Raw genomic sequence first — 18,253 nt, forward strand, 5'->3', positions numbered from 1 at the left:
ATCCGTCCTCAGCGACAGTGACGGGTGCTGTTGGGCACCGAAGGGGACTCGGTGTGGCCTCAGGAACCAGAAGGGACCGGTGAAAAACGGGGTGGATCCGCATGGATCGTGGCAGGGTCAGTCGGTAGGCTACCGGGTTGATGACTGCCTCGACAGGGAACGGGCCGATGAATCGGTGGTCCAACTTCTTTACCGGGCGGTCGGACGGGAGGTGTTTGGTGGAGAGCCACACCCGGTCTCCAACTGCCAGCGGGGGCGTTGCCCGTCGGGAGCGGTCGGTGGACCGTTTGTAGTCCTCCTTTGCCCGATTCAGCTGCTGACGTACCAACTGTTGGACCGCATGCAATTCCGTCAGGAAGGTCTGCGTTTCGGGAACAGGAGAGTCCGGTGGTGCCAGAGGGAAGAGCCGCGGATGGTACCCACATTGGCAAAGAACGGGTCATCTGAGTAGAGGTGTGCTGAGAGTTGTTAAAAGCAAACTCCGCCAGGGACAGGTAGTCGCCCAGTTGTCCTGTTGCTGGTTGATGAAGCAACGGAGATACTGTTCCAGTATACCGATGACCTTCTCTGTACCCCGTCGGTCTCCGGATGGTGCGATGACGACAGACATACCTGCACCTCCAACGCGCCATCAGGCTCTTCCAGAAGCGGGCTGTGAACTGAACTCCAGCGGTCCGAAACCACCCTGTCCGGTAGACCATGGAGGCGGAAGATGTGCTGCAGAAAGAGGCGGGCGTTTTGCGGCTGTGGGCAGTCCGCGGCATGGGATGAAGTGTGCCATCTTGGTGAGCATGTCCACCACCACCAGCACCGTGGTGAACCCAGAGGACGGCGGCAGGTCTGTCAGGAAATCCATAGAGATCGCCCCCAGGGTCTGTCGGGTGTCGGCAAGGGCTGGAGGAGCCGGGAGGGGCCCCGTGGCGGTCTTGGCTTGCCGGCACGGCACGCAGGATGTCACGTAGGCATGTATATCATGCCGCACTGGGCCACCAAAAGGTCCGTGTCACCAGGTGGAGGGTCTTGAAGAACCCAAAATGTCCTGCTGCAGGGTTGTCGTGGCACTGGGTCATGACGAGGGCTCGGAGTGGTCCTGTGGGCACATATAATCGCCCAAACTTGAGTAAGTCCTCCTCCAAGGTCCAAGGAGGCGTGGGGCCCACCTCCGCTCTCCTTTGCTGCGACCAGGCGTCCTGGCGCTGCGCCTCGCACCTGGGCCCGCAAGTCCACTGGCTCCGTGCTGCGGCCAAGGCTTCTGCCGCAGCACTGTCCGTGGAGGAAGGGGTCCTTGGCGCAGAGGTACTCTGGCTTGGGACAGGGCATCCGCCCTCCGGTTGTGACCGCTGGGAATGTAGGTCACGCGGAAGTTGAACCGGGCAAAACAACGACCACGGATCTGCCGCTGGTTCAACTTCCGAGCTGTGGTGAGGTGCTCGAGATTCCGATGGTCGTTCGGACCTCCACCTGATGTCGGGCCCTCCAGATGGTGTCGCCAAGCCTCGAATGCAGCCTTGATAGCCAGCAACTCTTTTCCCAGATAGTGTAGTTGCGCTCGGAAGGTTGAGTTTCCGGGAGTAGTAAGCGCAGGGAAAAAGTGTGCCGCCATTCGTCGGAGCCTGTAGCAGCACCGCTCCCAGAGCCACATTGGACGCGTCCGTTTCCACCACAAAAGGCCGGAGCGGGTCGGGATGCCTCAGGACGGGTTCCGTGACGAAGGCTTTCTTGAGGGCTGTGAATGCTTCTTGCTGCGGGGGACCCCACCAGAATGCAACCTTCTTCCTGAGGAGCTGGGTAAGTGGAGCTGCCAGTGTGGCGAAGCCGGGGATGAAGGTCCGGTAGTAGTTGGCGAAGCCCAGTAGGCGCTGAACATCCTTCACCCGACGAGGGGCTTCCCAGCTACACAAAGCTTCTACTTTACATGGGTCCATGGCTATGCCCTCGGGCGAGATGATATGCCCGAGGAATTCTATGGAAGTCCGGAAGAAGACGCATTTCTCCAGTTTCGCATTGAGTTGTTGCTCCATAGCGTTGCAGAACCAGACTGACGTGTCGAAGGTGGCTTTCCTGGACCGGGAGTAAATCAGGATGTCGTCAGGTAGATAACCACGAACCGATCCAACATGTCTCGGAACACGTCGTTCATGAAGTGCTGAAAACGGCGGGAGCATTGGTCAACCCAAATGGCATGACAGTGTATTCGTAGTGTCCGTATCGGTGCCGAATGCCGTCTTCCATTCGTCTCCTTCTCGTATCCGCACCAGGTTGTAGGCCCCGGAGATCGAGCTTGGTGAAGATCGTGGCCTCCGCAACCTTTCCAGTAGCTCCGGGATGAGCGGCAGGGGGTAGCGATTCCGCACCGTAATGGCGTTTAGCCGGCGGTAATCACAGCATAGGCGCAAGTCCCCTGTCTTCTTCTTCACAAAGAGGACCGGGGCCGAGAGAGGGGACTTTGAAGGCCGGATGAACCCTCGGGCCAGGTTTTTGTCCAGGAAGTCCCTGAGGGCGGCCAACTCGGGCTCCGACATGGAATACAGGCGTCCCACAGGCAGTGGTGCGTTGGGCAGAAGGTCCATGGGGCAATCGTAGGGCCGATGCGGGGGTAGTCGGTCCGCCTCCTTCTCGCTGAACACGTCGGCGAAGTCCGTCAGCTCAGGAGGCAAGGTGATGGCAGCGGTGGGGACGTTCTGGCCGGCACAGGTGTGGCGGATGTGATCGACGCACTGCAGACTCGGGAAAGAGATGGCGTTCGCGACCAGGCCACCTGAGGATCGTGGGTCCAAGCCAGGCCAACCCAAGGACCAAGGGAAAATGAAGGTCCGCCGTGACATAAAACTGGATCGCCTCCTCATGGTCCCCAATAGCCAGGCGCAAAGGCTGGGTGGCAAATTTAATGGGGTCGGACACCAGTTCTCGTCCATCAATTGTCTCTATCCGCATCGGAGGGTCCACGGAACCACGGGACCGCAAACTGGGTCACAAAGGCCTGGTCCATAAAGTTTGTTGTGGCCCTGAGTCCACCAGCGCATGCGCCTGGAGCCCGTCCGACTGGTTCCCCAACCATATCCGTGTGTCCAGAATCAGATGCCGAGGGGCCCAGAGTCTACTTCCATAGCGTCCAGTGGGGGCTTAATGCGTGCCCGACCTAGGGTTTCCCGAGGTCGGGCCTGCTCCGCTTCCGATTGGTCACGCTGTGATTCGGGGACGGCGTCGTGCCCCACTTCGCTTTCTGGGGCAAGAAGCGGCGAAGTGGCGGGCTCCCCACAGTACAGGCACAATCCCCTTGGCGCCTCGGTTCCGCTCCTGGGCTGTTAGGCGAGGTCTGGCGCTCCCAACTCCATGGGCTCTTCCGCAGCGGTTACAAAACGTGGGGCGACCCTGGGTGCTGGTGGTGCAGGAAGTGGGGTGCAGATGTCGACGGAGGGTCCCGGGGTGCGACGGGACGGTCGCCGTTGCAGACGGGCATCGAGGCGGAGACAAAGGGCACCAAGTTGTCGAGGGTCCGCGGCGCCCACGCTGGCCAGCTCGTCTTGCAATTCCTCTGAGAGTCCCTCCTGAACGCCCACCAGCGCTGCATCATTCCAGTCAGAGTCCTGGCACAAAAGACGAAATTCGCGATGTACTCCTGCAGGGGCGTTTCCCTTGACGGAGTTCCTTAAGGCGCCTGGTTGCCGTCAGCATTCGAACGGGTCCTCATACATGGTGCGAGGTGCTGCCAAAACGCTGTTGGTCCGCCAGCAGGGGCTGTCCTGGAGCAAGAGGGCGTGGCCCATCGAGCAGCCGAGCCGGAAGAAGGTTAATCACGAAGGCCACCTTAGCCCGGTCGTCTGGGAAATCCTCTGGCCTCATAGCCATGTAGAGCTGGCACTGTCCCAAGAAGGTCGGGAACATCTCAGGCTGCCCAGAAAACTTATCCGGCTCGGTTATCGGGCACTTGCGGCGAGGAGGAGGTGGGAGGATGGGGGGCTGCAGGCACATTCCTGGCAGCAAGTTGGCCTGCCAAGTGAGCCACTTGCTGCTGGAGCTGTTGATTAGCCGCTTGTAGCTGCTCTAACTGCTGCTGTACCTGCTGCTGGTCCATCTTTGGTGGAAGATGTTTTAGTCAGGTCTTGGACAAAATGTTCTGTTTCCCTTCCCCCAATACTCCCAGCAAAGAGTCCGTCAGAGGCCTTCCTTTTTTCCCCCTTTTATTTACATAGATACATGTCCTGGCCACGTCTACCCACGGGCCTGCCAAGTTTCTGGAGATAACGAGGAAATTATAGATAAGGCCAGAATTACTCACGAATATATTCTTCCCTCCATGAATTAGCTTGCGCCAAATTCATTGCTTTGTCCAAGACAAAAAACCAGGAAGTCCCGCCTCCTATTTATAGTCTCTGCAGATGTCACTGCATGACAATTATGACTTGGCTTTGTCCCAACTCTTCCGCTGCTGCGCACGCCGATCAAGCCTTCGTAACCTTGCGTCCCTCCAAAACTGTTCTTGGGGCGTTGCCAAATCAGAAGAAAGCCCGGGAGAATCAGGCCCCGCCGGCCCCTCCCTCTGAGTGGGTGCCAGGGAGGGAGAGGGCTCAAGAGAAGCAGGGCTTGCCAGGTCTTCTCCCTCATTTTCTGAATCATCCGAGTCCAGGAGTCTGGGTCCAGGAACCTGGGTCACAACACCATCGCTACCGGATCGCCGAACTACCGGCCACGATCGCTATTGGATTGCACGATCCGGTCCAATCCAGAAGCATTTCACCCCTGCTCTGGAGCCTGGGGACAGTGAAAAACAGGCCTTCTGGGCCCACCGGGGCATCATGTGCCAAAAGCGGGGAGAGTGCAGAGGGGTTCCACACGCATGCATGGTGAGGCGGGGCGCATAGAATTATGGGACCCTAATCCTACCACCACCACCCCCGCTTTTGGCACACAACGGCAAAAAGGTTAGCCATCACTGGTCTATAGCAAATTAACTCCACAGAATTTCAACCCTGCTTGGAAATACCATATACAAAAACAGCCAAAACAGCTTTGATCATTGTCAGGTACACTTCATTACCAGAATCAGATTCATTTGCGAACTGAATCAAAACCAGGGAAATGGAAAGTATGGTAACCAGGCGTGAGCTTCAAAAATTTTAGCAAGGGATGTCTTCCCAGTTGCTGGGTGGGTGTCACCATAGTGGGTGTGGCCTAGTTGGCCTCCTGCACCACGGCGGGGCAGGGGCGTTTTTGCCGTCCCTGGGCTCTGGAGGCTTTACTCGAGCCTCCAGGATGGCGAAAACAGCCTCCCCAGGCTCTGGAGGCCGGAAACGGGCCCATTTCCGGCCTTCCTGAGTCCTGCACTTACCTGCATCCAAAACAGGCCGTGTGGGGACTCCTGGGAGGGGTGGGGTAGACGGGGCCAGCCGGGAGTTGGATTTGGGGGGTTCTCTGAACTGCACAGAATCTTAGCTAGAGGTTCTCCTGAACCCCCGCAAACCCCCAGCAGCCCACCCCTGATGGTAGCATGAAAGTATCTTGTGGAAGTATCGCTAAATATTTATGGAGATCCTGAGTCATCCTGGCCATGGATCCAGGCCATCCAAGGTGCTTTTTCAAGAGGCAACTGGACTTTCTGGTTTTTCTTTGAAGACGTGTCGCTTCTCATCCAAGAAGCTTCTTCAGCTATCAGAAGCTTCTTGGATGAGAAGCGAAACGTCTTCGAAGAAAAATCAGAAAGTCCAGTTGCCACTTGGGAAAAAGCACCTTTGGGAGAACCATTCTTCAGCTCTGACTGGATGGTGACGAATAGAAGGATCCTGCCATTCCCTACCGTTAAGTCGGAGCTGAAGAAGCTTCTTGGATGAAAAGCGAAACATCTTCAAGAAAAAACAAAAGAAGTCCAGTTGCCGCCTGAAAAAACACCTTTGGGGCAACCATGACCTGGATGACTAAGAATCTCCATTGATTTGTACCTCGGGCTTATTTGTTTTTTTCTTCCGTTCAATGCCGTCCAATTCTCGGAGGCTACCTGGAGCAGAGGTGGTATTCAGCAGGTTCTGACCAGTTCCGGAGAACCAGTAGCGGAAATTTTTAGTAGTTCAGAGAATCGGTAAATATCACCTCTGACTGGCCCCGCCCTCATCTATTCTCTGCCTCCTGAGTCCCAGCTGATCGGGAGGAAATGGGGATTTTAACAGTATCCTTCCCCTGCCATGCCCACCAAGCCACGCCCACCAAGCCATGCCATGCCCACCAAGCCACGCTCACAAAATCCCACCACTGACCTGGACAACCTTTTCTTGGCAAGGTTTTTCAGAAGTGGTTTCCCATCGCTTCCTTCCTGAGGTTGAGCGAAAGCGGCTGGCCCAAGGTTCCCCCTACTGGCTTTGTGCCAAAGGAGGGGTTGGGATTAGAACTCAGGGTCTCACCAGTTTCTATCCTGAAGAGCCTTAATAATTGCTCGGTTAAGAAAGGCCTTGTGGCTGACCTAACATTCCAAAGCGCAAGCATATTTGACACCCACTGCATATTTGGCCAAGCAAAAGGACAAGGATCAGCCATAAATTCTGCTATTTGCTGTGTTAGGGTTAGGTCAACAAGGGAAAAATAAATAAGTCTTTGCCAGTATTAATGCTAACGGAGAATTGCAAGAGGGAACAGTTTCTCAGCCTTCAGTAGGACAAGCTGTCTTTTGTTCAACCACTCGGCGGTCAGAATGCTTTGTTAGCAGGCAAAATATGTGGTGGTTCCTACGAGGCGTGGCGGCTGCCGACAGACAGTGAAAGCTGTGAAAATTATCCCTCAAAACGCAGTGTTTCACACAGAGAGTGCTACACTTGCAAAATGCTTTCACCAGGCTGGTCATGAGTCAGGCAATCGGTCCAGGTTTTCTTTTACAAAAAACAAAAAAAACCTTTAACCCGTTTAAAAGCTACCTATTAAAAAGAGACATCTTGATTTATTTATTCTTTTGGGGTCCCCTTAAAAATAAAATAACTAGAAGCACGTCAAAAGATGACACGTGTCTCGTTGTAGAGAGCAGCAAGGGGGCGTGCCCATTTTTTAAGCGACAAGAATTGTTTCTTTAAAAAAAGAACCGATGGACGCTTTTATCCATCGGAACTTTTATGCAGTGAGATTAATTGAATGATTTAAACACCTAGTTAAAATAAGAGGGTTGTTTTTTTTCTTCTGTTTCCAATGAAAGCAACAGCCTTGGCTTTTATTGGTTTGGGGGGAAAAAAGACTAACTGGGAACTGAAACCCTTCCTATGCTGGTCGTCCCTGCAGCAAGCCATGGTTTGCATAATCTTTGTGAGCTAAATAAGACTATAATCGGGATGATTTTCACTAAGCCTGGTTTTAAAAAAAACACCGTTGGTGTATTCGCACAGCTCCTTTGGAGGGAAGATGGAATCGTCTGTTTCAAAGGCAGGGATAAAAATGCTAGCTGAGAAAGCCATTCCTTGCAGACAGCTGGTCATCTGCATCCTTTTTGAGGGTCGTTTGAAGCCAATCGGAGGTTTGTCTGTGTCCTCAGGGTCACCTGAATAGTGCAAATTTGTACTACTCAGGTCACCCTGAAGACACAGACAAGCCTGGTTCAATATTTGGTGAATGAACCTGTTGTGCAAATGCAGCCCATTTCAACAATTCATGATACAGCAGGGGTGTGGGCAACTATGACTATTTTACAACCTGTGGACTTCAACTCCCAGAATTCCTGTGTCAGCCATGTCTGGGGCACCAGGGTAGCCTTAAACAGCAGCTCCAGAAGACCCAGGAGTTGACTAGCATTGCTGAAAAGATGTGGCTGCTTCCTGCTCACTTCTGAGCCAGGGAAAGCATTGCATTGGAGACTTAACACTGGAAGCATTCTGTTTTTTTTTCTTCTTCAACTAAAGATTGACACAGTGCAAACTTCTTTGACCTCCATCATGCTTTTGGGTGCAATACAAGCTATTTGTCACTTTTAAAGCCATTCATGACATCAAGCCACGTTATTTGTGGGATCACCAGAGGTGGTATTCAGCAGGTTCTGACCAGTTCTGGAGAACCGGTTGCGGAAATTTTGAGGAGTTCAGAGAACTGGTAAATACCACCTCTGTCTGGCCCCGCCCCCATCTATTCTCTGCCTCCCGAATCCCAGCTGATTGGGAGGAAATGGGGATTTTACAGTATCCTTCCCTTGCCATGCCCACCAAGCCACACCCACCAAGCCATGCCACACCCACCATGCCACGCCCACAGAACCAGTAGTAAAAAAAAAAATGAATCCCACCACTGGGGATAACCCTTGTCCTTTCCCACCCATCCCATTAGATTAGTGTTTCTCAAACTTGGCAACTTTAAGATATGTGGATTTCAACTCCCAAAAGTCACACTGGTTGGAGAATTGTGGGAACTGAAGTCCCTGCACCTTAAAAGTTGCCACAGTTGAGAAATACTGGGCTAGACTGCTGCTCTTCCTCCTGTCTTCCAAAGCTATTCTCGTAGTCCATTACAATCCCCGATGGTGGTGAGCACTGCAGAAGAATTAGATCCAATCAAAGAGGTACATTCATCAGGGAATGTCATCTCATTAGGACTTTTGGGTAGATACCTGCTCTCTGGAACCCCTACGCCTCTGGAACCTGGGTGGCTTCAACTCTGCTGGCTTTTCATGAAGTCTTCAAAGTTTAGCTGTTTTCCCAAACCTGGGGAAGTCAGGATGGGGCCAGGGCCTCTGTGGCCCAGGCTGCTAATGCAGTCTGTTATTAACAGCAGCTGCCTGCAATTACTGCAGGTTCTAGTCCCACCAGGCCCAAGGTTGACTCAGCCTTCCATCCTTTATAAGGTAGGTAAAATGAGGACCCAGATTGTTGGGGGGCAATAAGTTGACTTTGTATATAAATATGCAAATAGAATGAAGATTATTGCTAACATAGTGTAAGCCACCCGGAGTCTTCGGAGAAGGGCGGGATATAAATGCAAATAAAAAAAAAAAGATGGAGAAGTTATTTATGATGACTCGGCTACCCTGTTGTATAGTGAGCTTGTTTTGTTGCATTGGAGTTTTTAACCCTGTATTAGCTGCCCAGAGTCCCTATTGCAATGGGGGAAGCCGTACAAATTGACTTAAAAGAAATAAATCAGGAACAACAACTTAGCAGCGAAATAAAACAACAACAAAACAAATGCCTACAGCCACATAAGGCTTAAAGTTTTTTTAAAAAATCGATTCTCCTCCAAATTCAATGATATACAGACAAGGTTAAAAAAAAAAAGTATGTTTTCAGTTAACGTGGGAAGATTAGTGGAGGAAGCAGCCCCAGAAATGGCCTCCTAAGGCTAATGGCCCTTATCTCGGTCTCGTGGGCCCCTTCCAGACAAAATAGAGTCACAAAAAGAGCTTGCTTTGCAACTCAGCTGTTTTGGCAAAAGAACCGATTCATTGCAAAGGCAAAAAAAAAACAAAAAAAACCCCCAGGAATCTTGACATCTCCACAGGCCTTGCACACCGCCCACACTTCTTGCACGCACACACATTTTTTCCTCACTTGCAAGCTGAACTGTGGAGTCACCATCGGAGGTCAGCAGGGTTGAGTATGAGTGGTCACCATACAGCTGGACTATTTAGAAAAGGAAACTGGGCCTCATGGAGCAGAAAGAATTCTGGTTTAAAGGGAGCAGCCAGGATGCACTAAGGCACAAAAAAAAAAAATTGCGATATATATTTCTCTTTAAAGTTTATTGCTGGAGGAAGAGGGAGGCGCGGAAAAACCCAGAAGGAAAGGAAAGGAAGACAACAGGATGAACCGACTCAAACACAGAGAACAGCCCATCCATGACAGCCTCTGTAGAATATAAGATAAATATGAATGTTTTGGGAACAGAGGCCCCAAAACATGGCCCCACGGCTCTCAAGAGAATCTCCTATGTAGCAACGTCTCTGACATGAGAATGTGAAGCAAGTGCCGAGAATGTTAAGCAGTCTTGCGGTTGATAAAGGAGGCAGAAGGTGAAGGAGAAACTTCCTCCCACTGAGTTTATCCAGCTGTTATCCACTCCACCAAGATTGGGGAAAGGCGGCCATAAACTCACAGAACACAGAATCACAGGGCTTGAAGGGGACCCCCCCGAAGGTCATCTAGTCTTCTAGTTAATAAACAGTAACAGAGTTGGAAGGGACCTCAGAGGTCATCTAGTCCAACCCTCCGCTCATGCAGGGTGACCTAGACTAGGGATTCAAACCGCCGAACTGCCGACGTTTCTGACCGACAAGCTCAGCGTCTTAGCCGCTGAGCCACCTAGACAGGCATCGTTCAACCTCCTGCTTGAGGCAAGGAGGACCTTATTACCAGTGATGGCAAACCTTTTCGGCACAGAGTGCCCAAACAGGAATGGGCGTGTGCTCGCACCAGAGCCCCAGAAACTCGAAAACCAGCTGGCTGACAGGCATGTGTGCACCGGCCACCCGGTCTTCTAGTTTCCAGCACAAAAATATGCATCGGCCAGCTGGCTTTCAGGTTTCCGGGGCTCTGGCACACACAAAGTGCAACGCACCAGAAACTAGAAAAGCAGCTGGCGACGGCGCGTGTGCCCACAGAGGGCTCTGCGTGCCAACTCTGGCACGCATGCCATAGGTTTGCCATCATGGCCTTATACCATGCTGGTCAAATGGTTGTCCAGATTATTTTTGAAAACCTTCAGAGGAAGCACCACGACTCCAGGCGATAAAGCTATTCCATCGATTAATTGTTCTCACTGTCAGAAAACACCTCCTTACTTCTAGGTTGGATGCACAGAGGACCGGGTTCCAGGTTTAACCCCCAAGGGCAAGAAAAAGATCTCTGGTCAGGATTTTTTTAAGGTGAGTGAGTCATCTTGATGCCGGGAAAACATTGGACCCAACTCTGTTCCGCCCTGATTTTTCTCTCCTTGATATGATTCCAGGTTTTATACACAACACGGAAAAACCACCCCCCTGTGACAAGAATTGCCTTCCAATCTTATCCGCACAATCAACTTTGAGGCTCCATCACCAGTGCCACCAATTAAGAGGGTACCATTATTATGGACTTTGCAGGGTCTTCTCAGTGGTGGCCCCATGTCTCCGCAACTCTAAGATTTAGGCGGTCCGTAAACACTCTTTCTTTCAAGAACTTCCTTCAACTGATTCTCCTTTTAGCAGAAATGTTTCTTATTTCTAGGCATTTGTTCAGATCTGAAACGAATACACTTCTTTGTCACTTCTTCCCTATTTCCTTTGGGAAAACGCAGCCCCCACCTCTCCCCAAAAGTGCAAAATATTTAAAATCAAGGATTTTCAGCCCTTGTACCCCTAATTTACGTTTAGCCCCAGTGCAACGTAGATTTTAAGACTCCTGCTTAGATCTGAAGGGGCTTCTCTGAATCTGCATTGTTCAAAATACTCTGCCATTCTTGACGGTAGGAGACTCATAGGGTAGATTTGGACAGATACAATTCTGTATCCAAAATTGCATTTATGAACCACTCTTTATTAACTTGCATACTTATACATATTTACTGATTTATTTTGCCAAAGGATCCAGCAGGCAGTAGCCTGCTAAAACCTTCATGGTGCCAAATAAACTCTTCCAAGTTATCTGGGTAATAACTGTGATGGTCCCATTCATTGCTTCAATGTCACACAGGTATAATAATTACCGGTATTTTAAGCTATGGGTTACTTACTTCATGGTTTGCTGAGCAAGCCAGCCTCCTGGTTCACACCTAATGCTACGCTCTAAACCAGGGGTCTCCAACCTTGGCAACTTTATGACTTGTGGACGTCAATTCCCAGAGTTCCTCAGTAAAGCAAAGCTGGCTGAGGAACTCTGGGAGTTGACGTCCACAAGTCTTAAAGTTGCCAATGTTGGAGATCCCTGCCCTAAATCATAGCTTACTTATTACAGTGACTACTTCCCTATTTCATTCTAGGCCAAACAAATGATGCTATACTTTAACACAATATTGTAAGGTAATATTGAGCCATGGGAGTGCAGTGGTTAAAATGCAGTATTGCAGGCTAATTCTGCTCATTGTTAGCAGTTCGACCCCTGAACTTTCCAGGGCTGGAAAGCACTATGAAACTGCATATAAGTCTCAATGCTATTGCTATAATTCGGAGAGGTCTGGGCCATAACTGAGTGATAGAACACCTGTTTCGTGTGCAGAATGTTCCCAGTTAATGCCCAGCATCTCCAGATAACCCTGGTAAAGATTCCTATCTCAAACCCAGCAAGTTTTGTAATATCACATACTTGTTCATTGGTGCTGTATTTTCTCAATACTAAACATACCCTAATACAGAAAATTCTTCTTAGTTCCTAGGCCTTCTACATCTTCGCAGCCTTCTTCAAATTTGTCCAGTGGCATGTACTTCCAGCCATTTATGAATAAATCACTGGAGCTCGCTTCTGAATGCTAACGCTATTAGAAAGCACAACAACTAAACCCTCCAAATCTCTCTTATGGGGGGTACAGGCATAGGATGGGGATGGGGAACAATGGCCATTTTATGACTTGCGGACTTCAACTCCCAGAATTCCTGAGCCAACCATGCTGGCTCAGGAATTCTGGGAGTTGAAGTCTGCAAGTCATAAAGGGCACGTCGTTTCCCATCTCTGGCATAGAAGAATGGGAAGTGCAAGCCCAAAGGACACTCTGGGACAGGGGTCTCCAACCTTGGCAACTTTAAGACTTGTGGACTTCAACTCTCAGAGTTCCTCAGCCAGCTTTGCTGAATAGGCGTAGGATAGGGATGGGGAACAACGGCCATTTTATGACTTGAGGACTTCAACTCCCAGAGTTCCTGAGCCAACCATGCTGGCTCAGGAATTCTGGGAGTTGAAGTCCACAAGTCTTAAAGTTGCCGAGGTTGGAGACCAGCGCTCTGGGAGACAGGCCCTTAGTCTTCTCTCTGTTGATAAGGAACATAAGAAGGCAAGTCAGTGACCCAGCAAGAGCATATGAGCTTTGTCTTACCCAGAAGCCTCTTTTAGTCCAAACCATTGAGTGGGGAAATGCTCAAGGCTCTATTCTCACTTCCCATGTAAATCACCCATTTAACCTTCATGCTCCAGAGATACCGATAGGCTGGTTGGCATTATTTACTGCTGATGTTACAATTGGACTCTTTATCTCCCAATGAGAACAGTCAGGTAAGTTTATCAAGAAGCAGTTTTGCTAATCAACCACGAGGTGACTCCAGGCCAGCCACGCTGGACATACAAATGAACATTCACTTACCCCAACAGGAATCATAAAACACAGATGCAATTAAGAGGAGCAAAAGGCTACCGAGATGAAATGAGAAAAAGTCCTCTAGGCAGAGCACAAACCTTGTCAAGGAAAGAAATGTATATTGTTTCTTTCCTTTACTGCAGGAGCTCCCTCCCCACCCCTGTTCTTCTCTGGACCAGTTACTTTTCCATTCTGTTTTCAATCCACAGCCTAATTTCTTCTTCTCTGCAAAGAAAAAACGATAAAATTCATAGCCAGGGAATTCTTTCCTTCCTTTTGGTCTGTTTTTGTCATGGAAAGGGAAGCAAATTGGCCATGTGGGATCAGAAATAATAAACTTTGGGCATTGCATGTTTAAGGGGGGAGAGAGAGAGAGAGAGAGAGAGAGAGGGAGAGGGAGAGGGAGAGGGAGAGAGAGAGAGAGAAAGAATAAAGAAAGAAAGAAAGAAAGAAAGAAAGAAAGAAAGAAAGAAAGAAAGAAAGAAAGAAAGAAGAAAAACAAGAAACAAGAAAGAGAAAATAGAGACAAAGAAAACAAGAAGAGAAAAAGAAGAGACAAGAAAGAGAAAAAAGAGACAAAGAAAAAAGAGAAAGAAGAGAGAAATAGAAATAGAGAGGAGAGAGAAAGAGAAAGAAGAGAAAAGAGAGAAAGAAAGAAGAGAAAGAAAGAGAGAAAGAGAGAGAAAGAAAGAAAGAAGAGAGAAAGAAAGAGAGAAAGAGAAAAGAGAGAGAGGGAGAAAGAGAGAAAGAAAAGAGAGAAAGAAGAGAGAAACAAAACAAGAAAGAAAGAAAGAAAAAGAAAATAAGAAAGAAAGAGAAAGAAGGGAGGGAGGGGGAAGGAAGGAAGGAAGGAAGGAAGGAAGGAAGGAAGGAAGGAATTGCATCAAAGGCAAATATAATATCATATTGCTTATAAAAGGTGCATCTTCGGCATTTTAATTTAACAATCAGGACTTCATTGTAGAAGGCAACTTCAACGGTTCCGTTGAGTCCAAACCAAGGCAGTGATTTATGGCGTATTTATTCTTCATCTTCTTTGTGGGTTTTCCCATCCCACATTTTAAACTCATTATGAATGTATGAGATACAGTGAACTGAAAGATCCCTTCAAAGCCCATCCAGTGAGCTTCTATGCTGAGTGGGGGCTAAAATCTGGATCCGTCCGTGACCTCTTTTATCTCCAGACAATAGGATTACCAACCTGCTGACTCAAGTGGTCAGAGTTACAGTCCGATGATACTGGATTGGCATCAGGTTGTGGGGGTGGGGGGAAACCGGAGCAGCTTTCTAAAGTGACAGTTCATTTTGCACACAGCAAGGTTCGGGTTCATCTTAATATTTGCCATCCCACTTTTTCTTCCAACTTTGAACACCAAAGCAACTTACGCAATAATGTCAAAATAACAATGGCAGCAATATTAATTCCCTAAAACTAAATCCCACAACAGACTACCAGTGAAATTTCAAAGGCCTCTCTATTACCATTAAACCAGATGCCCCACTAACTACCACCCAAAAACCCTTCTGTAAGAAGGATGTGGCTTACATTACAGAAACTCAATCACGGTACCAAATGCTCGGGAACTTAAACTCAACTTCATACCATTCCACTACTCCAGTAAATAGTACTGAAACAAAAGATGCAGCACATACTATAATCAAGAACAGACCGCCTTAATGCCTTCCGCTCCAAAAAGCAGCTTTCTGTAGCTAAGATGACACGATACACCCTTGAAGTGAAAAAGTTCACCCTTGCAGCCAAGAAAAGAAAACATTGGAAACTGGAATCAACATTATACAAGGCGAGCTTCGCCCTTTTACAATGGTCTTTTACAATGGTTTGGCCAGCTTCGTCTTGGCAGACGTGTGAATCCCGGCCACTAACTTTTCTTGCTCTTTCAGAGGAAGATGGGAGAGCATTAAATCTCTTAAACACTCCTTAGCCATCAAACTAGCTTTGGACCTTCTCACCAAGTATGTTTGCTTCTTTTACCTGAACATAGCCATGATTTGTTCCACTTTACTAACTTCTTTAGGGATTAACCACAATCTGTTGCCCATCTCAGCTGCAGTCTCCTCCCTTTGTCCTCTTCCAGGTTGGAAATTCAAGAGACTCACCACAAATCTGGGACATCCTCATGCCCAGCAAATGTATCTCCAAGTTTTTCCTTCCTCAAAGAAATCCAGCAAGTCCTTCTCTGAAGAATAATAATACTGGTTTTGTGCTTGGACAATTTCAGAGTCCTAATGGATTGAGGATTGGATGGAAAAACTGCTAAAACAGCTCTTCCTTGGATGATACACTTCAAAGACACTGAACCACAATTTTCAACACCCCCCAATCTTGGCTGGGAGAATGACAGCTGACAGCCAAGGTATCTAGAGAACACTGGTGGAGAAGGACTAGTTAGGAGCAGAAGAGAAAGATGGCCAAGGAACCAACACCCTAATCTGTGAATTGGGCATGTCTAATTTAATGAAAAGAAGGACTAGGAGTGACATGATGACAGTGTTTCAATATCTCAGGGGTTGCCACCAAGAAGAGGGGAACAACCTATTCTCCAAAGCACCTGAGGGCAGGACAAGAAGCAATGGGTGGAAACTAATCAAAGAGAGAAGCAACCTAGAACTAAGGAGATATTTCCTGACAGTTAGAACAATTAATCGGTGGAATGACTTGCCTTCAGAAGCTGTGGATCCTCCAACACTGGAAGTTGTTAAGAAGAGATTGGACAATCTTTTGTCTGAAATGGTATAGTTTCCTGCCTGAGCAGTGGGTTAGACTAGAAGACCTTGAAGGTCCCTTCCAATTCTATTATTCTGTTATTACCCCTAAACTTCTGTTGGGTTTCTTCTGATGCATCCCTGATGAAAAAGACATGCGCACATTGTCCCACTTGAGTGGTCCTTTCCTGTCCCCACCACACAGCTCAATCTCCTCTCTCCTGCCCCAGGAAGAAATGCACTCTTTTCTGGCAAGCAGACCAAATAAGACCTTAACACTCAAGAGTCTTTAACCTCCATCTCACCATGGCTGATATTTATTTATTTTTATTTATTTATTTATTTGTCATAACAGCATACATAAGCATAAGCATGAAGCAACTATATAACATATAAGCATATATATGAGTATAAGCATGTAATAACTATATAAATTGGATATAATGAAAGGAAACAGTAGGACAGGAACGGTAGGCACATTTGTGCTCTTATGCACGCCCCTCCATCTCCATCTCATCTCCAGCTCACTCCCTTTTCTTCAAATCAGTCAATCAGAATAGAGCTGGAGGGGATCTTGGAGCTGGAGGGGATTTTGGAGGTCTTCTAGTCCAGCCCCCTGCTCAAGCAAGAGACCCTAGTCTCCTAGTCCAGTCTCTTTCTGAAAATTCCAGTGATGAAGCACCCACAACTTCTGAAGGCGAGCTGTTCCACTGGTTAACTAACTGATTAATTCCACAGGTTAATCACCTGCCAGCAGGTCTCTCCTCACTCCACCTGGGTTCAGTGTTCCTTGCCCTGCCAGAATAGAAACTGGAAGGGACCTTGGAGGTCTTCTAGTCCATCCCCTATTCAAGCAGGAGATCCTATATCATTTCAGACAAGTGGCTATCCAGTCTCTTCTTAAAAACCTCCAGTGATGAAGCACCCACAACATCTGAAGGCAAAGCTGTTCCACAGGTTAATTGTCCTCACTGTTAGGAAGTTTCTCCTTAATTCCAGGTCGCTTCTCTCCTTGGTTAGTTTCCATCCATTGTTTGTCTTGCCTTGCTTTCTGGTGCTTTGGAAAATAAGTTGACTCCCTCTCTTCTTTGTGGCGGCCCCCTCAAATACTGGAACATTTCTATCATGTCACCCCCTTAGTCCTTCTTTTCTTTAGACTAGCCAAACCCAAATCCTACAGCTGTCTTTATATGTTTTAGTCTTCAGGCCTTTCATCATCTTAGTTGCTCTTCTCTGGCACTTTCTCCAAAGTCTCAACATCTTTTTTTCTTTTCTTTTTGTAACATGGTGAGTGATCCAAACTGGATGCAGAATTCCAGGTGTGGTGTTCTCCTTAAGCGGTACTCCTACTTGCCAGATTGTGATTCTGTGCCTCTGTTTATGCAACCAAGGGCTGTTCGTAGAAATTCCTCCCTCCCCGGGAGTAAAACAGCCCCTTCTTCTCTTAAGCCATTATAAGACTCGCCCCGCTGCGTGCGTCTCCCGATCGCCCCAAATCTTTCCCCGGGAAGATCACCCCTCTCCCGGGACCCGGGGGAAGGTAGCCCTCCTCAAAGCCGACCTGCTCACTTGGGGAGGAGAGGAGAAAGAACCGCGGAGTCGGAGATCCCTGCCCCGCCCACGATCCGAGGGTCCCAAGGCTTCACTCCCACTCCCACTCCTTACATCGTCCCTCCCGCGCCATTCTCCCTTCCCCTCCCGCAGGACCCCGGGCCAGCCCCGCCACTCCCCCTTCTTACCGCTCCTTCGGCGAGTCCATTCACTGGAAAGTCCCGTCTCCTTTCGTTTTTTTTGTTTTTTTTCCCCTTCTTTCTTGCTGGAGACTCCAGAGAAAGGGACAGAGGAGAGTAAGGGGTTCCCCGCAACCGGAGCGCCTTCTCTTCGCCCGTCCGTCCCCCCGCTTTTCCCTTCAGCAGCCTGACGGACGCTGGGCAGCGGGGAAGGGCCGGCCGAGGGTGTGGGGGGGGGCGGGATCGACCCAGACGTTCAGCCCCCTTTCTCCCCCCCTCACCCCTCCTCTTTTCCAAAGCAGGCGCTCGTGCGCGGGGCGGGAGGAGGGCAGCGCCGGCTTCGCCTTCGCAGGCTCTGAAAGCGCGCGGGAGGGAGGGAGGGAGGGGGGCGGCGGCGGGTCGGGAGCGCATTGTCTGGAGGCTGGGGGCGGCCAGGGGGCGGGGCTCCGGCAAGCCCCTCCCCCTCCCCACAGGGCTGCTTCCAAAGCAAAACACCCCACCCACCCACCCACCCGCCTCCAGCTCTGCTCCCACTTCCAGGCGTCGATCCAAGAACTGACGCCTCTCGCGACATGAGAAAGCGAGCA

The 18,253-nt window shown here is 49.4% G+C and overlaps 1 protein-coding gene across 4 annotated transcripts in view; it reads right to left on the reverse strand.

The window, feature by feature from the left end:
- DDAH2 (dimethylarginine dimethylaminohydrolase 2) overlaps positions 1-18,025 on the reverse strand; it is a 52,179-nt gene extending 34,154 nt beyond the window's left edge. For 3 of the 4 annotated variants that reach the window (XM_058167369.1, XM_058167370.1, XM_058167368.1), the window contains exons 1-2: positions 17,676-17,818; positions 13,311-13,437 (exon numbers count right to left, since the gene is read on the reverse strand). The gene's annotated coding sequence lies outside the window, so the exon portion shown is untranslated. Of the gene's footprint in view, positions 1-13,310; positions 13,438-17,675 lie in introns of all 4 variants that reach the window. The other variant, XM_058167371.1, reaches the window with a different exon arrangement.
- Positions 18,026-18,253: the final 228 nt, after the last annotated feature.

This window comes from Ahaetulla prasina, chromosome 2 (assembly GCF_028640845.1).
Source record: "Ahaetulla prasina isolate Xishuangbanna chromosome 2, ASM2864084v1, whole genome shotgun sequence".
Taxonomy (NCBI): Eukaryota; Metazoa; Chordata; class Lepidosauria; order Squamata; family Colubridae; genus Ahaetulla; species Ahaetulla prasina.